Source organism: Anomaloglossus baeobatrachus, chromosome 4 (assembly GCF_048569485.1).
Source record: "Anomaloglossus baeobatrachus isolate aAnoBae1 chromosome 4, aAnoBae1.hap1, whole genome shotgun sequence".
In the NCBI taxonomy this organism is placed as follows: Eukaryota; Metazoa; Chordata; class Amphibia; order Anura; family Aromobatidae; genus Anomaloglossus; species Anomaloglossus baeobatrachus.
Window position 1 is genome coordinate 647437891 of NC_134356.1, and position 22202 is coordinate 647460092.

At 39.1% G+C, this 22202-nt stretch overlaps 19 non-coding genes across 19 annotated transcripts; all 19 read left to right on the plus strand.

Moving 5' to 3' along the window:
* Positions 1 to 301: 301 nt before the first annotated feature.
* TRNAE-CUC (transfer RNA glutamic acid (anticodon CUC)) lies at positions 302 to 373 on the plus strand. The gene has a single exon. It is a non-coding gene; the product is annotated as a tRNA-Glu (tRNA).
* An 855-nt stretch (positions 374 to 1228) lies between these two features.
* Positions 1229 to 1300, plus strand: TRNAE-CUC (transfer RNA glutamic acid (anticodon CUC)). The gene has a single exon. It is a non-coding gene; the product is annotated as a tRNA-Glu (tRNA).
* An 869-nt stretch (positions 1301 to 2169) lies between these two features.
* TRNAE-CUC (transfer RNA glutamic acid (anticodon CUC)) lies at positions 2170 to 2241 on the plus strand. The gene has a single exon. It is a non-coding gene; the product is annotated as a tRNA-Glu (tRNA).
* An 855-nt stretch (positions 2242 to 3096) lies between these two features.
* TRNAE-CUC (transfer RNA glutamic acid (anticodon CUC)) lies at positions 3097 to 3168 on the plus strand. The gene has a single exon. It is a non-coding gene; the product is annotated as a tRNA-Glu (tRNA).
* Positions 3169 to 4022: 854 nt separating this feature from the next.
* TRNAE-CUC (transfer RNA glutamic acid (anticodon CUC)) lies at positions 4023 to 4094 on the plus strand. The gene has a single exon. It is a non-coding gene; the product is annotated as a tRNA-Glu (tRNA).
* Positions 4095 to 6818: 2724 nt separating this feature from the next.
* Positions 6819 to 6890, plus strand: TRNAE-CUC (transfer RNA glutamic acid (anticodon CUC)). The gene has a single exon. It is a non-coding gene; the product is annotated as a tRNA-Glu (tRNA).
* An 880-nt stretch (positions 6891 to 7770) lies between these two features.
* Positions 7771 to 7842, plus strand: TRNAE-CUC (transfer RNA glutamic acid (anticodon CUC)). The gene has a single exon. It is a non-coding gene; the product is annotated as a tRNA-Glu (tRNA).
* Positions 7843 to 8702: 860 nt separating this feature from the next.
* On the plus strand, positions 8703 to 8774 carry TRNAE-CUC (transfer RNA glutamic acid (anticodon CUC)). The gene has a single exon. It is a non-coding gene; the product is annotated as a tRNA-Glu (tRNA).
* An 860-nt stretch (positions 8775 to 9634) lies between these two features.
* On the plus strand, positions 9635 to 9706 carry TRNAE-CUC (transfer RNA glutamic acid (anticodon CUC)). The gene has a single exon. It is a non-coding gene; the product is annotated as a tRNA-Glu (tRNA).
* Positions 9707 to 10572: 866 nt separating this feature from the next.
* TRNAE-CUC (transfer RNA glutamic acid (anticodon CUC)) lies at positions 10573 to 10644 on the plus strand. The gene has a single exon. It is a non-coding gene; the product is annotated as a tRNA-Glu (tRNA).
* Positions 10645 to 11503: 859 nt separating this feature from the next.
* TRNAE-CUC (transfer RNA glutamic acid (anticodon CUC)) lies at positions 11504 to 11575 on the plus strand. The gene has a single exon. It is a non-coding gene; the product is annotated as a tRNA-Glu (tRNA).
* An 860-nt stretch (positions 11576 to 12435) lies between these two features.
* On the plus strand, positions 12436 to 12507 carry TRNAE-CUC (transfer RNA glutamic acid (anticodon CUC)). The gene has a single exon. It is a non-coding gene; the product is annotated as a tRNA-Glu (tRNA).
* Positions 12508 to 13362: 855 nt separating this feature from the next.
* TRNAE-CUC (transfer RNA glutamic acid (anticodon CUC)) lies at positions 13363 to 13434 on the plus strand. The gene has a single exon. It is a non-coding gene; the product is annotated as a tRNA-Glu (tRNA).
* Positions 13435 to 14300: 866 nt separating this feature from the next.
* TRNAE-CUC (transfer RNA glutamic acid (anticodon CUC)) lies at positions 14301 to 14372 on the plus strand. The gene has a single exon. It is a non-coding gene; the product is annotated as a tRNA-Glu (tRNA).
* An 860-nt stretch (positions 14373 to 15232) lies between these two features.
* TRNAE-CUC (transfer RNA glutamic acid (anticodon CUC)) lies at positions 15233 to 15304 on the plus strand. The gene has a single exon. It is a non-coding gene; the product is annotated as a tRNA-Glu (tRNA).
* An 860-nt stretch (positions 15305 to 16164) lies between these two features.
* Positions 16165 to 16236, plus strand: TRNAE-CUC (transfer RNA glutamic acid (anticodon CUC)). Its single transcript has one exon. It is a non-coding gene; the product is annotated as a tRNA-Glu (tRNA).
* A 1793-nt stretch (positions 16237 to 18029) lies between these two features.
* TRNAE-CUC (transfer RNA glutamic acid (anticodon CUC)) lies at positions 18030 to 18101 on the plus strand. Its single transcript has one exon. It is a non-coding gene; the product is annotated as a tRNA-Glu (tRNA).
* An 879-nt stretch (positions 18102 to 18980) lies between these two features.
* Positions 18981 to 19052, plus strand: TRNAE-CUC (transfer RNA glutamic acid (anticodon CUC)). The gene has a single exon. It is a non-coding gene; the product is annotated as a tRNA-Glu (tRNA).
* An 866-nt stretch (positions 19053 to 19918) lies between these two features.
* TRNAE-CUC (transfer RNA glutamic acid (anticodon CUC)) lies at positions 19919 to 19990 on the plus strand. Its single transcript has one exon. It is a non-coding gene; the product is annotated as a tRNA-Glu (tRNA).
* Positions 19991 to 22202: the final 2212 nt, after the last annotated feature.

The window sequence follows — 22202 nt, forward strand, 5'->3', positions numbered from 1 at the left end:
GAAATCATTCTTACCTTCGACTTCCAAATTCTTGGTGTCAAGAGACTCAAACCCCTCGATATATTATTGTTGATTTTTGGTACTCAGTGGAAACAAATGTGGCTCTCTAGACAAGATGGAGACAAAATCTCCAAAGAAAAGTGCCACATGTGAGGATCACAATCATGACCTTAAGAGTTTGAGATTGACGCGCCACCTATTGTGCTAACAAGGAAAGCTTCTGTTGCAAACATGCAGAAGTTGCTTACTCAAAGAAATAAAGTTCTTTTTTTCCACATCATCGACTACACAGCACAACATTTCCCATATGGTCTAGCGGTTAGGATTCCTGGTTCTCACCCAGGCGGCCCGGGTTCGACTCCCGGTATGGGAATGCAAATTTTTCTGTGCTTGTTTCGACATTCAAAGGCCGACGCAATTGGTTGGCCATTGTGGCCTGTCATTTGACCTAAAATTTCCTTACTTATCCATAGAATATTGGAACTGAATGGTAAAGTTTCTAGGCTCTCCTGCGAAAGATAATGAGTAAACTACATACCGTCTGAGGAAAAAACTTACAATCTTCAGTATATTGAATTGACCTGTTAACTCCAGCTCAAATGAGGCAGGATTCAACTACTAAAATGAAAAACAGCTTTTTAGTGAAGGCAACACTCTTTTTTTTTTAAAAACCCTATATGTTTTCTGCAACTCTGTGGAATATCCCATATTAATTAGCAAGCAGTTTTCTTAGTTTACTGGTTCAATTCCTGATAGGGGACTGCCACTTTTTTCTGCAATAGTTCCTGCATTCAAAGGTCGACACATACCTTGCAGACAAAGTTAGTTTAGATTAAAATTGCTCTTTGCAGCGAAAAATGCTGACCACAAGAGCTTTTAGCTATTCATTCCATTCTGTTGCACAAAAAGCCATTTGAGCTCATATCGGAAATCATTCTTACCTTCGACTTCCAAATTCTTGGTGTCAAGAGACTCAAACCCCTCGATATATTATTGTTGATTTTTGGTACTCAGTGGAAACAAATGTGGCTCTCTAGACAAGATGGAGACAAAATCTCCAAAGAAAAGTGCCACATGTGAGGATCCCAATCATGACCTTAAGAGTTTGAGATTGACGCGCCACCTATTGTGCTAACAAGGAAAGCTTTTGTTGCAAACATGCAGAAGTTGCTTACTCAAAGAAATATAGTTCTTTTTTTCCACATCATCGACTACACAGCACAACATTTCCCATATGGTCTAGCGGTTAGGATTCCTGGTTCTCACCCAGGCGGCCCGGGTTCGACTCCCGGTATGGGAATGCAAATTTTTCTGTGCTTGTTTCGACATTCAAAGGCCGACGCAATTGGTTGGCCATTGTGGCCTGTCATTTGACCTAAAATTTCCTTACTTATCCATAGAATATTGGAACTGAATGGTAAAGTTTCTAGGCTCTCCTGCCAAAGATAATGAGTAAACTACATACCGTCTGAGGAAAAAACTTACAATCTTCAGTATATTGAATTGACCTGTTAACTCCAGCTCAAATGAGGCAGGATTCAACTACTAAAATGAAAAACAGCTTTTTAGTGAAGGCAACACTCTTTTTTTTTTTTTTTTTTTTTTTTTAAAACCCTATATGTTTTCTGCAACTCTGTGGAATATCCCATATTAATTAGCAAGCAGTTTTCTTAGTTTACTGGTTCAATTCCTGATAGGGGAGTGCCACTTTTTTCTGCAATAGTTCCTGCATTCAAAGGTCGACACATACCTTGCAGACAAAGTTAGTTTAGATTAAAATTGCTCTTTGCAGCGAAAAATGCTGACCACAAGAGCTTTTAGCCATTCATTCCATTCTTTTGCACAAAAAGCCATTTGAGCTCATATCGGAAATCATTCTTACCTTCAACTTCCAAATACTTGGTGTCAAGAGACTCAAACCCCTCAACATATTATTGTTGATTTTTGGTACTCAGTGGAAACAAATGTGGCTCTCTAGACAAGATGGAGACAAAATCTCCAAAGAAAAGTGTCACATGTGAGGATCACAATCATGACCTTAAGAGTTTGAGATTGACGCGCCACCTATTGTGCTAACAAGGAAAGCTTCTGTTGCAAACATTCAGAAGTTGCTTACTCAAAGAAATAAAGTTCTTTTTTTCCACATCATCGACTACACAGCACAACATTTCCCATATGGTCTAGCGGTTAGGATTCCTGGTTCTCACCCAGGCGGCCCGGGTTCGACTCCCGGTATGGGAATGCAAATTTTTCTGTGCTTGTTTCGACATTCAAAGGCCGACGCAATTGGTTGGCCATTGTGGCCTGTCATTTGACCTAAAATTTCCTAACTTATCCATAGAATATTGGAACTGAATGGTAAAGTTTCTAGGCTCTCCTGCGAAAGATAATGAGTAAACTACATACCGTCTGAGGAAAAAACTTACAATCTTCAGTATATTGAATTGACCTGTTAACTCCAGCTCAAATGAGGCAGGATTCAACTACTAAAATGAAAAACAGCTTTTTAGTGAAGGCAACACTCTTTTTTTTTTTAAAACCCTATATGTTTTCTGCAACTCTGTGGAATATCCCATATTAATTAGCAAGCAGTTTTCTTAGTTTACTGGTTCAATTCCTGATAGGGGACTGCCACTTTTTTCTGCAATAGTTCCTGCATTCAAAGGTCGACACATACCTTGCAGACAAAGTTAGTTTAGATTAAAATTGCTCTTTGCAGCGAAAAATGCTGACCACAAGAGCTTTTAGCTATTCATTCCATTCTGTTGCACAAAAAGCCATTTGAGCTCATATCGGAAATCATTCTTACCTTCGACTTCCAAATTCTTGGTGTCAAGAGACTCAAACCCCTCGATATATTATTGTTGATTTTTGGTACTCAGTGGAAACAAATGTGGCTCTCTAGACAAGATGGAGACAAAATCTCCAAAGAAAAGTGCCACATGTGAGGATCACAATCATGACCTTAAGAGTTTGAGATTGACGCGCCACCTATGGTGCTAACAAGGAAAGCTTCTGTTGCAAACATGCAGAAGTTGCTTACTCAAAGAAATAAAGTTCTTTTTTTCCACATCATCGCCTACACAGCACAACATTTCCCATATGGTCTAGCGGTTAGGATTCCTGGTTCTCACCCAGGCGGCCCGGGTTCGACTCCCGGTATGGGAATGCAAATTTTTCTGTGCTTGTTTCGACATTCAAAGGCCGACGCAATTGGTTGGCCATTGTGGCCTGTCATTTGACCTAAAATTTCCTTACTTATCCATAGAATATTGGAACTGAATGGTAAAGTTCTAGGCTCTCCTGCGAAAGATAATGAGTAAACTACATACCGTCTGAGGAAAAAACTTACAATCTTCAGTATATTGAATTGACCTGTTAACTCCAGCTCAAATGAGGCAGGATTCAACTACTAAAATGAAAAACAGCTTTTTAGTGAAGGCAACACTCTTTTTTTTTTTTAAACCCTATATGTTTTCTGCAACTCTGTGGAATATCCCATATTAATTAGCAAGCAGTTTTCTTAGTTTACTGGTTCAATTCCTGATAGGGGACTGCCACTTTTTTCTGCAATAGTTCCTGCATTCAAAGGTCGACACATACCTTGCAGACAAAGTTAGTTTAGATTAAAATTGCTCTTTGCAGCGAAAAATGCTGACCACAAGAGCTTTTAGCTATTCATTCCATTCTGTTGCACAAAAAGCCATTTGAGCTCATATCGGAAATCATTCTTACCTTCGACTTCCAAATTCTTGGTGTCAAGAGACTCAAACCCCTCGATATATTATTGTTGATTTTTGGTACTCAGTGGAAACAAATGTGGCTCTCTAGACAAGATGGAGACAAAATCTCCAAAGAAAAGTGCCACATGTGAGGATCACAATCATGACCTTAAGAGTTTGAGATTGACGCGCCACCTATTGTGCTAACAAGGAAAGCTTCTGTTGCAAACATGCAGAAGTTGCTTACTCAAAGAAATAAAGTTCTTTTTTTCCACATCATCGACTACACAGCACAACATTTCCCATATGGTCTAGCGGTTAGGATTCCTGGTTCTCACCCAGGCGGCCCGGGTTCGACTCCCGGTATGGGAATGCAAATTTTTCTGTGCTTGTTTCGACATTCAAAGGCCGACGCAATTGGTTGGCCATTGTGGCCTGTCATTTGACCTAAAATTTCCTTACTTATCCATAGAATATTGGAACTGAATGGTAAAGTTTCTAGGCTCTCCTGCGAAAGATAATGAGTAAACTACATACCGTCTGAGGAAAAAACTTACAATCTTCAGTATATTGAATTGACCTGTTAACTCCAGCTCAAATGAGGCAGGATTCAACTACTAAAATGAAAAACAGCTTTTTAGTGAAGGCAACACTCTTTTTTTTTTTTTTTTTTTTTTTTTTAAAACCCTATATGTTTTCTGCAACTCTGTGGAATATCCCATATTAATTAGCAAGCAGTTTTCTTAGTTTACTGGTTCAATTCCTGATAGGGGAGTGCCACTTTTTTCTGCAATAGTTCCTGCATTCAAAGGTCGACACATACCTTGCAGACAAAGTTAGTTTAGATTAAAATTGCTCTTTGCAGCGAAAAATGCTGACCACAAGAGCTTTTAGCCATTCATTCCATTCTTTTGCACAAAATGCCATTTGAGCTCATATCGGAAATCATTCTTACCTTCAACTTCCAAATACTTGGTGTCAAGAGACTCAAACCCCTCAACATATTATTGTTGATTTTTGGTACTCAGTGGAAACAAATGTGGCTCTCTAGACAAGATGGAGACAAAATCTCCAAAGAAAAGTGCCACATGTGAGGATCACAATCATGACCTTAAGAGTTTGAGATTGACGCGCCACCTATTGTGCTAACAAGGAAAGCTTCTGTTGCAAACATGCAGAAGTTGCTTACTCAAAGAAATAAAGTTCTTTTTTTCCACATCATCGACTACACAGCACAACATTTCCCATATGGTCTAGCGGTTAGGATTCCTGGTTCTTACCCAGGCGGCCCGGGTTCGACTCCCGGTATGGGAATGCAAATTTTTCTGTGCTTGTTTCGACATTCAAAGGCCGACGCAATTGGTTGGCCATTGTGGCCTGTCATTTGACCTAAAATTTCCTAACTTATCCATAGAATATTGGAACTGAATGGTAAAGTTTCTAGGCTCTCCTGCGAAAGATAATGAGTAAACTACATACCGTCTGAGGAAAAAACTTACAATCTTCAGTATATTGAATTGACCTGTTAACTCCAGCTCAAATGAGGCAGGATTCAACTACTAAAATGAAAAACAGCTTTTTAGTGAAGGCAACACTCTTTTTTTTTTTAAAACCCTATATGTTTTCTGCAACTCTGTGGAATATCCCATATTAATTAGCAAGCAGTTTTCTTAGTTTACTGGTTCAATTCCTGATAGGGGACTGCCACTTTTTTCTGCAATAGTTCCTGCATTCAAAGGTCGACACATACCTTGCAGACAAAGTTAGTTTAGATTAAAATTGCTCTTTGCAGCGAAAAATGCTGACCACAAGAGCTTTTAGCTATTCATTCCATTCTGTTGCACAAAAAGCCATTTGAGCTCATATCGGAAATCATTCTTACCTTCGACTTCCAAATTCTTGGTGTCAAGAGACTCAAACCCCTCGATATATTATTGTTGATTTTTGGTACTCAGTGGAAACAAATGTGGCTCTCTAGACAAGATGGAGACAAAATCTCCAAAGAAAAGTGCCACATGTGAGGATCACAATCATGACCTTAAGAGTTTGAGATTGACGCGCCACCTATTGTGCTAACAAGGAAAGCTTCTGTTGCAAACATGCAGAAGTTGCTTACTCAAAGAAATAAAGTTCTTTTTTTCCACATCATCGACTACACAGCACAACATTTCCCATATGGTCTAGCGGTTAGGATTCCTGGTTCTCACCCAGGCGGCCCAGGTTCGACTCCCGGTATGGGAATGCAAATTTTTCTGTGCTTGTTTCGACATTCAAAGGCCGACGCAATTGGTTGGCGATTGTGGCCTGTCATTTGACCTAAAATTTCCTTACTTATCCATAGAATATTGGAACTGAATGGTAAAGTTTCTAGGCTCTCCTGCGAAAGATAATGAGTAAACTACATACCGTCTGAGGAAAAAACTTACAATCTTCAGTATATTGAATTGACCTGTTAACTCCAGCTCAAATGAGGCAGGATTCAACTACTAAAATGAAAAACAGCTTTTTAGTGAAGGCAACACTCTTTTTTTTTTAAAAACCCTATATGTTTTCTGCAACTCTGTGGAATATCCCATATTAATTAGCAAGCAGTTTTCTTAGTTTACTGGTTCAATTCCTGATAGGGGACTGCCACTTTTTTCTGCAATAGTTCCTGCATTCAAAGGTCGACACATACCTTGCAGACAAAGTTAGTTTAGATTAAAATTGCTCTTTGCAGCGAAAAATGCTGACCACAAGAGCTTTTAGCTATTCATTCCATTCTGTTGCACAAAAAGCCATTTGAGCTCATATCGGAAATCATTCTTACCTTCGACTTCCAAATTCTTGGTGTCAAGAGACTCAAACCCCTCGATATATTATTGTTGATTTTTGGTACTCAGTGGAAACAAATGTGGCTCTCTAGACAAGATGGAGACAAAATCTCCAAAGAAAAGTGCCACATGTGAGGATCCCAATCATGACCTTAAGAGTTTGAGATTGACGCGCCACCTATTGTGCTAACAAGGAAAGCTTCTGTTGCAAACATGCAGAAGTTGCTTACTCAAAGAAATAAAGTTCTTTTTTTCCACATCATCGACTACACAGCACAACATTTCCCATATGGTCTAGCGGTTAGGATTCCTGGTTCTCACCCAGGCGGCCCGGGTTCGACTCCCGGTATGGGAATGCAAATTTTTCTGTGCTTGTTTCGACATTCAAAGGCCGACGCAATTGGTTGGCCATTGTGGCCTGTCATTTGACCTAAAATTTCCTTACTTATCCATAGAATATTGGAACTGAATGGTAAAGTTTCTAGGCTCTCCTGCCAAAGATAATGAGTAAACTACATACCGTCTGAGGAAAAAACTTACAATCTTCAGTATATTGAATTGACCTGTTAACTCCAGCTCAAATGAGGCAGGATTCAACTACTAAAATGAAAAACAGCTTTTTAGTGAAGGCAACACTCTTTTTTTTTTTTTTTTTTTTTTTTTAAAACCCTATATGTTTTCTGCAACTCTGTGGAATATCCCATATTAATTAGCAAGCAGTTTTCTTAGTTTACTGGTTCAATTCCTGATAGGGGAGTGCCACTTTTTTCTGCAATAGTTCCTGCATTCAAAGGTCGACACATACCTTGCAGACAAAGTTAGTTTAGATTAAAATTGCTCTTTGCAGCGAAAAATGCTGACCACAAGAGCTTTTAGCCATTCATTCCATTCTTTTGCACAAAAAGCCATTTGAGCTCATATCGGAAATCATTCTTACCTTCAACTTCCAAATACTTGGTGTCAAGAGACTCAAACCCCTCAACATATTATTGTTGATTTTTGGTACTCAGTGGAAACAAATGTGGCTCTCTAGACAAGATGGAGACAAAATGGAGACAAAATCTCCAAAGAAAAGTGCCACATGTGAGGATCACAATCATGACCTTAAGAGTTTGAGATTGACGCGCCACCTATTGTGCTAACAAGGAAAGCTTCTGTTGCAAACGTGCAGAAGTTGCTTACTCAAAGAAATAAAGTTCTTTTTTTCCACATCATCGACTACACAGCACAACATTTCCCATATGGTCTAGCGGTTAGGATTCCTGGTTCTCACCCAGGCGGCCCGGGTTCGACTCCCGGTATGGGAATGCAAATTTTTCTGTGCTTGTTTCGACATTCAAAGGCCGACGCAATTGTTTGGCCATTGTGGCCTGTCATTTGACCTAAAATTTCCTTACTTATCCATAGAATATTGGAACTGAATGGTAAAGTTTCTAGGCTCTCCTGCCAAAGATAATGAGTAAACTACATACCGTCTGAGGAAAAAACTTACAATCTTCAGTATATTGAATTGACCTGTTAACTCCAGCTCAAATGAGGCAGGATTCAACTACTAAAATGAAAAACAGCTTTTTAGTGAAGGCAACACTCTTTTTTTTTTTTTTTTAAAACCCTATATGTTTTCTGCAACTCTGTGGAATATCCCATATTAATTAGCAAGCAGTTTTCTTAGTTTACTGGTTCAATTCCTGATAGGGGACTGCCACTTTTTTCTGCAATAGTTCCTGCATTCAAAGGTCGACACATACCTTGCAGACAAAGTTAGTTTAGATTAAAATTGCTCTTTGCAGCGAAAAATGCTGACCACAAGAGCTTTTAGCTATTCATTCCATTCTGTTGCACAAAAAGCCATTTGAGCTCATATCGGAAATCATTCTTACCTTCGACTTCCAAATTCTTGGTGTCAAGAGACTCAAACCCCTCGATATATTATTGTTGATTTTTGGTACTCAGTGGAAACAAATGTGGCTCTCTAGACAAGATGGAGACAAAATCTCCAAAGAAAAGTGCCACATGTGAGGATCACAATCATGACCTTAAGAGTTTGAGATTGACGCGCCACCTATTGTGCTAACAAGGAAAGCTTCTGTTGCAAACGTGCAGAAGTTGCTTACTCAAAGAAATAAAGTTCTTTTTTTCCACATCATCGACTACACAGCACAACATTTCCCATATGGTCTAGCGGTTAGGATTCCTGGTTCTCACCCAGGCGGCCCGGGTTCGACTCCCGGTATGGGAATGCAAATTTTTCTGTGCTTGTTTCGACATTCAAAGGCCGACGCAATTGTTTGGCCATTGTGGCCTGTCATTTGACCTAAAATTTCCTTACTTATCCATAGAATATTGGAACTGAATGGTAAAGTTTCTAGGCTCTCCTGCCAAAGATAATGAGTAAACTACATACCGTCTGAGGAAAAAACTTACAATCTTCAGTATATTGAATTGACCTGTTAACTCCAGCTCAAATGAGGCAGGATTCAACTACTAAAATGAAAAACAGCTTTTTAGTGAAGGCAACACTCTTTTTTTTTTTTTTTTTAAACCCTATATGTTTTCTGCAACTCTGTGGAATATCCCATATTAATTAGCAAGCAGTTTTCTTAGTTTACTGGTTCAATTCCTGATAGGGGACTGCCACTTTTTTCTGCAATAGTTCCTGCATTCAAAGGTCGACACATACCTTGCAGACAAAGTTAGTTTAGATTAAAATTGCTCTTTGCAGCGAAAAATGCTGACCACAAGAGCTTTTAGCTATTCATTCCATTCTGTTGCACAAAAAGCCATTTGAGCTCATATCGGAAATCATTCTTACCTTCGACTTCCAAATTCTTGGTGTCAAGAGACTCAAACCCCTCGATATATTATTGTTGATTTTTGGTACTCAGTGGAAACAAATGTGGCTCTCTAGACAAGATGGAGACAAAATCTCCAAAGAAAAGTGCCACATGTGAGGATCACAATCATGACCTTAAGAGTTTGAGATTGACGCGCCACCTATTGTGCTAACAAGGAAAGCTTCTGTTGCAAACATGCAGAAGTTGCTTACTCAAAGAAATAAAGTTCTTTTTTTCCACATCATCGACAACACAGCACAACATTTCCCATATGGTCTAGCGGTTAGGATTCCTGGTTCTCACCCAGGCGGCCCGGGTTCGACTCCCGGTATGGGAATGCAAATTTTTCTGTGCTTGTTTCGACATTCAAAGGCCGACGCAATTGGTTGGCCATTGTGGCCTGTCATTTGACCTAAAATTTCCTTACTTATCCATAGAATATTGGAACTGAATGGTAAAGTTTCTAGGCTCTCCTGCGAAAGATAATGAGTAAACTACATACCGTCTGAGGAAAAAACTTACAATCTTCAGTATATTGAATTGACCTGTTAACTCCAGCTCAAATGAGGCAGGATTCAACTACTAAAATGAAAAACAGCTTTTTAGTGAAGGCAACACTCTTTTTTTTTTTAAAACCCTATATGTTTTCTGCAACTCTGTGGAATATCCCATATTAATTAGCAAGCAGTTTTCTTAGTTTACTGGTTCAATTCCTGATAGGGGACTGCCACTTTTTTCTGCAATAGTTCCTGCATTCAAAGGTCGACACATACCTTGCAGACAAAGTTAGTTTAGATTAAAATTGCTCTTTGCAGCGAAAAATGCTGACCACAAGAGCTTTTAGCCATTCATTCCATTCTTTTGCACAAAAAGCCATTTGAGCTCATATCGGAAATCATTCTTACCTTCAACTTCCAAATACTTGGTGTCAAGAGACTCAAACCCCTCAACATATTATTGTTGATTTTTGGTACTCAGTGGAAACAAATGTGGCTCTCTAGACAAGATGGAGACAAAATGGAGACAAAATCTCCAAAGAAAAGTGCCACATGTGAGGATCACAATCATGACCTTAAGAGTTTGAGATTGACGCGCCACCTATTGTGCTAACAAGGAAAGCTTCTGTTGCAAACGTGCAGAAGTTGCTTACTCAAAGAAATAAAGTTCTTTTTTTCCACATCATCGACTACACAGCACAACATTTCCCATATGGTCTAGCGGTTAGGATTCCTGGTTCTCACCCAGGCGGCCCGGGTTCGACTCCCGGTATGGGAATGCAAATTTTTCTGTGCTTGTTTCGACATTCAAAGGCCGACGCAATTGTTTGGCCATTGTGGCCTGTCATTTGACCTAAAATTTCCTTACTTATCCATAGAATATTGGAACTGAATGGTAAAGTTTCTAGGCTCTCCTGCCAAAGATAATGAGTAAACTACATACCGTCTGAGGAAAAAACTTACAATCTTCAGTATATTGAATTGACCTGTTAACTCCAGCTCAAATGAGGCAGGATTCAACTACTAAAATGAAAAACAGCTTTTTAGTGAAGGCAACACTCTTTTTTTTTTTTTTTAAAACCCTATATGTTTTCTGCAACTCTGTGGAATATCCCATATTAATTAGCAAGCAGTTTTCTTAGTTTACTGGTTCAATTCCTGATAGGGGACTGCCACTTTTTTCTGCAATAGTTCCTGCATTCAAAGGTCGACACATACCTTGCAGACAAAGTTAGTTTAGATTAAAATTGCTCTTTGCAGCGAAAAATGCTGACCACAAGAGCTTTTAGCTATTCATTCCATTCTGTTGCACAAAAAGCCATTTGAGCTCATATCGGAAATCATTCTTACCTTCGACTTCCAAATTCTTGGTGTCAAGAGACTCAAACCCCTCGATATATTATTGTTGATTTTTGGTACTCAGTGGAAACAAATGTGGCTCTCTAGACAAGATGGAGACAAAATCTCCAAAGAAAAGTGCCACATGTGAGGATCACAATCATGACCTTAAGAGTTTGAGATTGACGCGCCACCTATTGTGCTAACAAGGAAAGCTTCTGTTGCAAACGTGCAGAAGTTGCTTACTCAAAGAAATAAAGTTCTTTTTTTCCACATCATCGACTACACAGCACAACATTTCCCATATGGTCTAGCGGTTAGGATTCCTGGTTCTCACCCAGGCGGCCCGGGTTCGACTCCCGGTATGGGAATGCAAATTTTTCTGTGCTTGTTTCGACATTCAAAGGCCGACGCAATTGTTTGGCCATTGTGGCCTGTCATTTGACCTAAAATTTCCTTACTTATCCATAGAATATTGGAACTGAATGGTAAAGTTTCTAGGCTCTCCTGCCAAAGATAATGAGTAAACTACATACCGTCTGAGGAAAAAACTTACAATCTTCAGTATATTGAATTGACCTGTTAACTCCAGCTCAAATGAGGCAGGATTCAACTACTAAAATGAAAAACAGCTTTTTAGTGAAGGCAACACTCTTTTTTTTTTTTTTTTTAAACCCTATATGTTTTCTGCAACTCTGTGGAATATCCCATATTAATTAGCAAGCAGTTTTCTTAGTTTACTGGTTCAATTCCTGATAGGGGACTGCCACTTTTTTCTGCAATAGTTCCTGCATTCAAAGGTCGACACATACCTTGCAGACAAAGTTAGTTTAGATTAAAATTGCTCTTTGCAGCGAAAAATGCTGACCACAAGAGCTTTTAGCTATTCATTCCATTCTGTTGCACAAAAAGCCATTTGAGCTCATATCGGAAATCATTCTTACCTTCGACTTCCAAATTCTTGGTGTCAAGAGACTCAAACCCCTCGATATATTATTGTTGATTTTTGGTACTCAGTGGAAACAAATGTGGCTCTCTAGACAAGATGGAGACAAAATCTCCAAAGAAAAGTGCCACATGTGAGGATCACAATCATGACCTTAAGAGTTTGAGATTGACGCGCCACCTATTGTGCTAACAAGGAAAGCTTCTGTTGCAAACATGCAGAAGTTGCTTACTCAAAGAAATAAAGTTCTTTTTTTCCACATCATCGACAACACAGCACAACATTTCCCATATGGTCTAGCGGTTAGGATTCCTGGTTCTCACCCAGGCGGCCCGGGTTCGACTCCCGGTATGGGAATGCAAATTTTTCTGTGCTTGTTTCGACATTCAAAGGCCGACGCAATTGGTTGGCCATTGTGGCCTGTCATTTGACCTAAAATTTCCTTACTTATCCATAGAATATTGGAACTGAATGGTAAAGTTTCTAGGCTCTCCTGCGAAAGATAATGAGTAAACTACATACCGTCTGAGGAAAAAACTTACAATCTTCAGTATATTGAATTGACCTGTTAACTCCAGCTCAAATGAGGCAGGATTCAACTACTAAAATGAAAAACAGCTTTTTAGTGAAGGCAACACTCTTTTTTTTTTTAAAACCCTATATGTTTTCTGCAACTCTGTGGAATATCCCATATTAATTAGCAAGCAGTTTTCTTAGTTTACTGGTTCAATTCCTGATAGGGGACTGCCACTTTTTTCTGCAATAGTTCCTGCATTCAAAGGTCGACACATACCTTGCAGACAAAGTTAGTTTAGATTAAAATTGCTCTTTGCAGCGAAAAATGCTGACCACAAGAGCTTTTAGCTATTCATTCCATTCTGTTGCACAAAAAGCCATTTGAGCTCATATCGGAAATCATTCTTACCTTCGACTTCCAAATTCTTGGTGTCAAGAGACTCAAACCCCTCGATATATTATTGTTGATTTTTGGTACTCAGTGGAAACAAATGTGGCTCTCTAGACAAGATGGAGACAAAATCTCCAAAGAAAAGTGCCACATGTGAGGATCACAATCATGACCTTAAGAGTTTGAGATTGACGCGCCACCTATTGTGCTAACAAGGAAAGCTTCTGTTGCAAACATGCAGAAGTTGCTTACTCAAAGAAATAAAGTTCTTTTTTTCCATATCATCGACTACACAGCACAACATTTCCCATATGGTCTAGTGGTTAGGATTCCTGGTTCTCACCCAGGCGGCCCGGGTTCGACTCCCGGTATGGGAATGCAAATTTTTCTGTGCTTGTTTCGACATTCAAAGGCCGACGCAATTGGTTGGCCATTGTGGCCTGTCATTTGACCTAAAATTTCCTTACTTATCCATAGAATATTGGAACTGAATGGTAAAGTTTCTAGGCTCTCCTGCGAAAGATAATGAGTAAACTACATACCGTCTGAGGAAAAAACTTACAATCTTCAGTATATTGAATTGACCTGTTAACTCCAGCTCAAATGAGGCAGGATTCAACTACTAAAATGAAAAACAGCTTTTTAGTGAAGGCAACACTCTTTTTTTTTTTAAAACCCTATATGTTTTCTGCAACTCTGTGGAATATCCCATATTAATTAGCAAGCAGTTTTCTTAGTTTACTGGTTCAATTCCTGATAGGGGAGTGCCACTTTTTTCTGCAATAGTTCCTGCATTCAAAGGTCGACACATACCTTGCAGACAAAGTTAGTTTAGATTAAAATTGCTCTTTGCAGCGAAAAATGCTGACCACAAGAGCTTTTAGCCATTCATTCCATTCTTTTGCACAAAAAGCCATTTGAGCTCATATCGGAAATCATTCTTACCTTCAACTTCCAAATACTTGGTGTCAAGAGACTCAAACCCCTCAACATATTATTGTTGATTTTTGGTACTCAGTGGAAACAAATGTGGCTCTCTAGACAAGATGGAGACAAAATGGAGACAAAATCTCCAAAGAAAAGTGCCACATGTGAGGATCACAATCATGACCTTAAGAGTTTGAGATTGACGCGCCACCTATTGTGCTAACAAGGAAAGCTTCTGTTGCAAACGTGCAGAAGTTGCTTACTCAAAGAAATAAAGTTCTTTTTTTCCACATCATCGACTACACAGCACAACATTTCCCATATGGTCTAGCGGTTAGGATTCCTGGTTCTCACCCAGGCGGCCCGGGTTCGACTCCCGGTATGGGAATGCAAATTTTTCTGTGCTTGTTTCGACATTCAAAGGCCGACGCAATTGTTTGGCCATTGTGGCCTGTCATTTGACCTAAAATTTCCTTACTTATCCATAGAATATTGGAACTGAATGGTAAAGTTTCTAGGCTCTCCTGCCAAAGATAATGAGTAAACTACATACCGTCTGAGGAAAAAACTTACAATCTTCAGTATATTGAATTGACCTGTTAACTCCAGCTCAAATGAGGCAGGATTCAACTACTAAAATGAAAAACAGCTTTTTAGTGAAGGCAACACTCTTTTTTTTTTTTTTTTAAAACCCTATATGTTTTCTGCAACTCTGTGGAATATCCCATATTAATTAGCAAGCAGTTTTCTTAGTTTACTGGTTCAATTCCTGATAGGGGACTGCCACTTTTTTCTGCAATAGTTCCTGCATTCAAAGGTCGACACATACCTTGCAGACAAAGTTAGTTTAGATTAAAATTGCTCTTTGCAGCGAAAAATGCTGACCACAAGAGCTTTTAGCTATTCATTCCATTCTGTTGCACAAAAAGCCATTTGAGCTCATATCGGAAATCATTCTTACCTTCGACTTCCAAATTCTTGGTGTCAAGAGACTCAAACCCCTCGATATATTATTGTTGATTTTTGGTACTCAGTGGAAACAAATGTGGCTCTCTAGACAAGATGGAGACAAAATCTCCAAAGAAAAGTGCCACATGTGAGGATCACAATCATGACCTTAAGAGTTTGAGATTGACGCGCCACCTATTGTGCTAACAAGGAAAGCTTCTGTTGCAAACGTGCAGAAGTTGCTTACTCAAAGAAATAAAGTTCTTTTTTTCCACATCATCGACTACACAGCACAACATTTCCCATATGGTCTAGCGGTTAGGATTCCTGGTTCTCACCCAGGCGGCCCGGGTTCGACTCCCGGTATGGGAATGCAAATTTTTCTGTGCTTGTTTCGACATTCAAAGGCCGACGCAATTGTTTGGCCATTGTGGCCTGTCATTTGACCTAAAATTTCCTTACTTATCCATAGAATATTGGAACTGAATGGTAAAGTTTCTAGGCTCTCCTGCCAAAGATAATGAGTAAACTACATACCGTCTGAGGAAAAAACTTACAATCTTCAGTATATTGAATTGACCTGTTAACTCCAGCTCAAATGAGGCAGGATTCAACTACTAAAATGAAAAACAGCTTTTTAGTGAAGGCAACACTCTTTTTTTTTTTTTTTTTAAACCCTATATGTTTTCTGCAACTCTGTGGAATATCCCATATTAATTAGCAAGCAGTTTTCTTAGTTTACTGGTTCAATTCCTGATAGGGGACTGCCACTTTTTTCTGCAATAGTTCCTGCATTCAAAGGTCGACACATACCTTGCAGACAAAGTTAGTTTAGATTAAAATTGCTCTTTGCAGCGAAAAATGCTGACCACAAGAGCTTTTAGCTATTCATTCCATTCTGTTGCACAAAAAGCCATTTGAGCTCATATCGGAAATCATTCTTACCTTCGACTTCCAAATTCTTGGTGTCAAGAGACTCAAACCCCTCGATATATTATTGTTGATTTTTGGTACTCAGTGGAAACAAATGTGGCTCTCTAGACAAGATGGAGACAAAATCTCCAAAGAAAAGTGCCACATGTGAGGATCACAATCATGACCTTAAGAGTTTGAGATTGACGCGCCACCTATTGTGCTAACAAGGAAAGCTTCTGTTGCAAACATGCAGAAGTTGCTTACTCAAAGAAATAAAGTTCTTTTTTTCCACATCATCGACAACACAGCACAACATTTCCCATATGGTCTAGCGGTTAGGATTCCTGGTTCTCACCCAGGCGGCCCGGGTTCGACTCCCGGTATGGGAATGCAAATTTTTCTGTGCTTGTTTCGACATTCAAAGGCCGACGCAATTGGTTGGCCATTGTGGCCTGTCATTTGACCTAAAATTTCCTTACTTATCCATAGAATATTGGAACTGAATGGTAAAGTTTCTAGGCTCTCCTGCGAAAGATAATGAGTAAACTACATACCGTCTGAGGAAAAAACTTACAATCTTCAGTATATTGAATTGACCTGTTAACTCCAGCTCAAATGAGGCAGGATTCAACTACTAAAATGAAAAACAGCTTTTTAGTGAAGGCAACACTCTTTTTTTTTTTAAAACCCTATATGTTTTCTGCAACTCTGTGGAATATCCCATATTAATTAGCAAGCAGTTTTCTTAGTTTACTGGTTCAATTCCTGATAGGGGACTGCCACTTTTTTCTGCAATAGTTCCTGCATTCAAAGGTCGACACATACCTTGCAGACAAAGTTAGTTTAGATTAAAATTGCTCTTTGCAGCGAAAAATGCTGACCACAAGAGCTTTTAGCTATTCATTCCATTCTGTTGCACAAAAAGCCATTTGAGCTCATATCGGAAATCATTCTTACCTTCGACTTCCAAATTCTTGGTGTCAAGAGACTCAAACCCCTCGATATATTATTGTTGATTTTTGGTACTCAGTGGAAACAAATGTGGCTCTCTAGACAAGATGGAGACAAAATCTCCAAAGAAAAGTGCCACATGTGAGGATCACAATCATGACCTTAAGAGTTTGAGATTGACGCGCCACCTATTGTGCTAACAAGGAAAGCTTCTGTTGCAAACATGCAGAAGTTGCTTACTCAAAGAAATAAAGTTCTTTTTTTCCATATCATCGACTACACAGCACAACATTTCCCATATCGTCTAGTGGTTAGGATTCCTGGTTCTCACCCAGGCGGCCCGGGTTCGACTCCCGGTATGGGAATGCAAATTTTTCTGTGCTTGTTTCGACATTCAAAGGCCGACGCAATTGGTTGGCCATTGTGGCCTGTCATTTGACCTAAAATTTCCTTACTTATCCATAGAATATTGGAACTGAATGGTAAAGTTTCTAGGCTCTCCTGCGAAAGATAATGAGTAAACTACATACCGTCTGAGGAAAAAACTTACAATCTTCAGTATATTGAATTGACCTGTTAACTCCAGCTCAAATGAGGCAGGATTCAACTACTAAAATGAAAAACAGCTTTTTAGTGAAGGCAACACTCTTTTTTTTTTTAAAACCCTATATGTTTTCTGCAACTCTGTGGAATATCCCATATTAATTAGCAAGCAGTTTTCTTAGTTTACTGGTTCAATTCCTGATAGGGGAGTGCCACTTTTTTCTGCAATAGTTCCTGCATTCAAAGGTCGACACATACCTTGCAGACAAAGTTAGTTTAGATTAAAATTGCTCTTTGCAGCGAAAAATGCTGACCACAAGAGCTTTTAGCCATTCATTCCATTCTTTTGCACAAAAAGCCATTTGAGCTCATATCGGAAATCATTCTTACCTTCAACTTCCAAATACTTGGTGTCAAGAGACTCAAACCCCTCAACATATTATTGTTGATTTTTGGTACTCAGTGGAAACAAATGTGGCTCTCTAGACAAGATGGAGACAAAATGGAGACAAAATCTCCAAAGAAAAGTGCCACATGTGAGGATCACAATCATGACCTTAAGAGTTTGAGATTGACGTGCCACCTATTGTGCTAACAAGGAAAGCTTCTGTTGCAAACGTGCAGAAGTTGCTTACTCAAAGAAATAAAGTTCTTTTTTTCCACATCATCGACTACACAGCACAACATTTCCCATATGGTCTAGCGGTTAGGATTCCTGGTTCTCACCCAGGCGGCCCGGGTTCGACTCCCGGTATGGGAATGCAAATTTTTCTGTGCTTGTTTCGACATTCAAAGGCCGACGCAATTGTTTGGCCATTGTGGCCTGTCATTTGACCTAAAATTTCCTTACTTATCCATAGAATATTGGAACTGAATGGTAAAGTTTCTAGGCTCTCCTGCCAAAGATAATGAGTAAACTACATACCGTCTGAGGAAAAAACTTACAATCTTCAGTATATTGAATTGACCTGTTAACTCCAGCTCAAATGAGGCAGGATTCAACTACTAAAATAAAAAACAGCTTTTTAGTGAAGGCAAAACTCTTTTTTTTTTTTTTTTTTTTTTTTAAAACCCTATATGTTTTCTGCAACTCTGTGGAATATCCCATATTAATTAGCAAGCAGTTTTCTTAGTTTACTGGTTCAATTCCTGATAGGGGACTGCCACTTTTTTCTGCAATAGTTCCTGCATTCAAAGGTCGACACATACCTTGCAGACAAAGTTAGTTTAGATTAAAATTGCTCTTTGCAGCGGAAAATGCTGACCACAAGAGCTTTTAGCCATTCATTCCATTCTTTTGCACAAAAAGCCATTTGAGCTCATATCGGAAATCATTCTTACCTTCAACTTCCAAATACTTGGTGTCAAGAGACTCAAACCCCTCAACATATTATTGTTGATTTTTGGTACTCAGTGGAAACAAATGTGGCTCTCTAGACAAGATGGAGACAAAATGGAGACAAAATCTCCAAAGAAAAGGGCCACATGTGAAGATCACAATCATGACCTTAAGAGTTTGAGATTGACGCGCCACCTATTGTGCTAACAAGGAAAGCTTCTGTTGCAAACGTGCAGAAGTTGCTTACTCAAAGAAATAAAGTTCTTTTTTTCCACATCATCGACTACACAGCACAACATTTCCCATATGGTCTAGCGGTTAGGATTCCTGGTTCTCACCCAGGCGGCCCGGGTTCGACTCCCGGTATGGGAATGCAAATTTTTCTGTGCTTTTTTCGACATTCAAAGGCCGACGCAATTGTTTGGCCATTGTGGCCTGTCATTTGACCTAAAATTTCCTTACTTATCCATAGAATATTGGAACTGAATGGTAAAGTTTCTAGGCTCTCCTGCCAAAGATAATGAGTAAACTACATACCGTCTGAGGAAAAAACTTACAATCTTCAGTATATTGAATTGACCTGTTAACTCCAGCTCAAATGAGGCAGGATTCAACTACTAAAATGAAAAACAGCTTTTTAGTGAAGGCAACACTCTTATTTTTTTTTTTTTTTTTTTAAAACCCTATATGTTTTCTGCAACTCTCTGGAATATCCCATATTAATTAGCAAGCAGTTTTCTTAGTTTACTGGTTCAATTCCTGATAGGGGACTGCCACTTTTTTCTGCAATAGTTCCTGCATTCAAAGGTCGACACATACCTTGCAGACAAAGTTAGTTTAGATTAAAATTGCTCTTTGCAGCGAAAAATGCTGACCACAAGAGCTTTTAGCTATTCATTCCATTCTGTTGCACAAAAAGCCATTTGAGCTCATATCGGAAATCATTCTTACCTTCGACTTCCAAATTCTTGGTGTCAAGAGACTCAAACCCCTCGATATATTATTGTTGATTTTTGGTACTCAGTGGAAACAAATGTGGCTCTCTAGACAAGATGGAGACAAAATCTCCAAAGAAAAGTGCCACATGTGAGGATCACAATCATGACCTTAAGAGTTTGAGATTGACGCGCCACCTATTGTGCTAACAAGGAAAGCTTCTTTTGCAAACGTGCAGAAGTTGCTTACTCAAAGAAATAAAGTTCTTTTTTTCCACATCATCAACTACACAGCACAACATTTCCCATATGGTCTAGCGGTTAGGATTCCTGGTTCTCACCCAGGCGGCCCGGGTTCGACTCCCGGTATGGGAATGCAAATTTTTCTGTGCTTGTTTCGACATTCAAAGGCCGACGCAATTGTTTGGCCATTGTGGCCTGTCATTTGACCTAAAATTTCCTTACTTATCCATAGAATATTGGAACTGAATGGTAAAGTTTCTAGGCTCTCCTGCCAAAGATAATGAGTAAACTACATACCGTCTGAGGAAAAAACTTACAATCTTCAGTATATTGAATTGACCTGTTAACTCCAGCTCAAATGAGGCAGGATTCAACTACTAAAATGAAAAACAGCTTTTTAGTGAAGGCAACACTCTTTTTTTTTTTTTAAAACCCTATATGTTTTCTGCAACTCTGTGGAATATCCCATATTAATTAGCAAGCAGTTTTCTTAGTTTACTGGTTCAATTCCTGATAGGGGACTGCCACTTTTTTCTGCAATAGTTCCTGCATTCAAAGGTCGACACATACCTTGCAGACAAAGTTAGTTTAGATTAAAATTGCTCTTTGCAGCGAAAAATGCTGACCACAAGAGCTTTTAGCCATTTTTTCCATTCTTTTGCACAAAAAGCCATTTGAGCTCATATCGGAAATCATTCTTACCTTCGACTTCCAAATACTTGGTGTCAAGAGACTCAAACCCCTCAACATAATATTGTTGATTTTTGGTACTCAGTGGAAACAAATGTGGCTCTCTAGACAAGATGGAGACAAAATCTCCAAAGAAAAGGGCCACATGTGAGGATCACAATCATGACCTTAAGAGTTTGAGATTGACGCGCCACCTATTGTGCTAACAAGGAAAGCTTCTGTTGCAAACGTGCAGAAGTTGCTTACTCAAAGAAATAAAGTTCTTTTTTTCCACATCATCGACTACACAGCACAACATTTCCCATATGGTCTAGCAGTTAGGATTCCTGGTTCTCACCCAGGCGGCCCGGGTTCGACTCCCGGTATGGGAATGCAAATTTTTCTGTACTTGTTTCGACATTCAAAGGCCGACGCAATTGTTTGGCCATTGTGGCCTGTCATTTGACCTAAAATTTCCTTACTTATCCATAGAATATTGGAACTGAATGGTAAAGTTTCTAGGCTCTCCTGCCAAAGATAATGAGTAAACTACATACCGTCTGAGGAAAAAACTTACAATCTTCAGTATATTGAATTGACCTGTTAACTCCAGCTCAAATGAGGCAGGATTCAACTACTAAAATGAAAAACAGCTTTTTAGTGAAGGCAGCACTCTTTTTTTTTTTTTTTAAAACCCTATATGTTTTCTGCAACTCTGTGGAATATCCCATATTAATTAGCAAGCAGTTTTCTTAGTTTACTGGTTCAATTCCTGATAGGGGACTGCCACTTTTTTCTGCAATAGTTCCTGCATTTAAAGGTCGACACATACCTTGCAGACAAAGTTAGTTTAGATTAAAATTGCTCTTTGCAGCGAAAAATGCTGACCACAAGAGCTTTTAGCCATTCATTCCATTCTTTTGCACAAAAAGCTATTTGAGCTCATATCGGAAATCATTCTTACCTTCGACTTCCAAATACTTGTTGTCAAGAGACTCAAACCCCTCAATATATTATTGTTGATTTTTGGTACTCAGTGGAAACAAATGTGGCTCTCTAGACAAGATGGAGACAAAATCTCCAAAGAAAAGGGCCACATGTGAGGATCACAATCATAACCTTAAGAGTTTGAGATTGACGCGCCACCTATTGTGCTAACAAGGAAAGCTTCTGTTGCAAACGTGCAGAAGTTGCTTACTCAAAGAAATAAAGTTCTTTTTTTCCACATCATCGACTACACAACACAACATTTCCCATATGGTCTAGCGGTTAGGATTCCTGGTTCTCACCCAGGCAGCCCGGGTTCGACTCCCGGTATGGGAATGCAAATTTTTCTGTGCTTGTTTCGACATTCAAAGGCCGACGCAATTGTTTGGCCATTGTGGCCTGTCATTTGACCTAAAATTTCCTTACTTATCCATAGAATATTGGAACTGAATGGTAAAGTTTCTAGGCTCTCCTGCCAAAGATAATGAGTAAACTACATACCGTCTGAGGAAAAAACTTACAATCTTCAGTATATTGAATTGACCTGTTAACTCCAGCTCAAATGAGGCAGGATTCAACTACTAAAATGAAAAACAGCTTTTTAGTGAAGGCAACACTCTTTTTTTTTTTTTTAAAAAACCCTATATGTTTTCTGCAACTCTGTGGAATATCCCATATTAATTAGCAA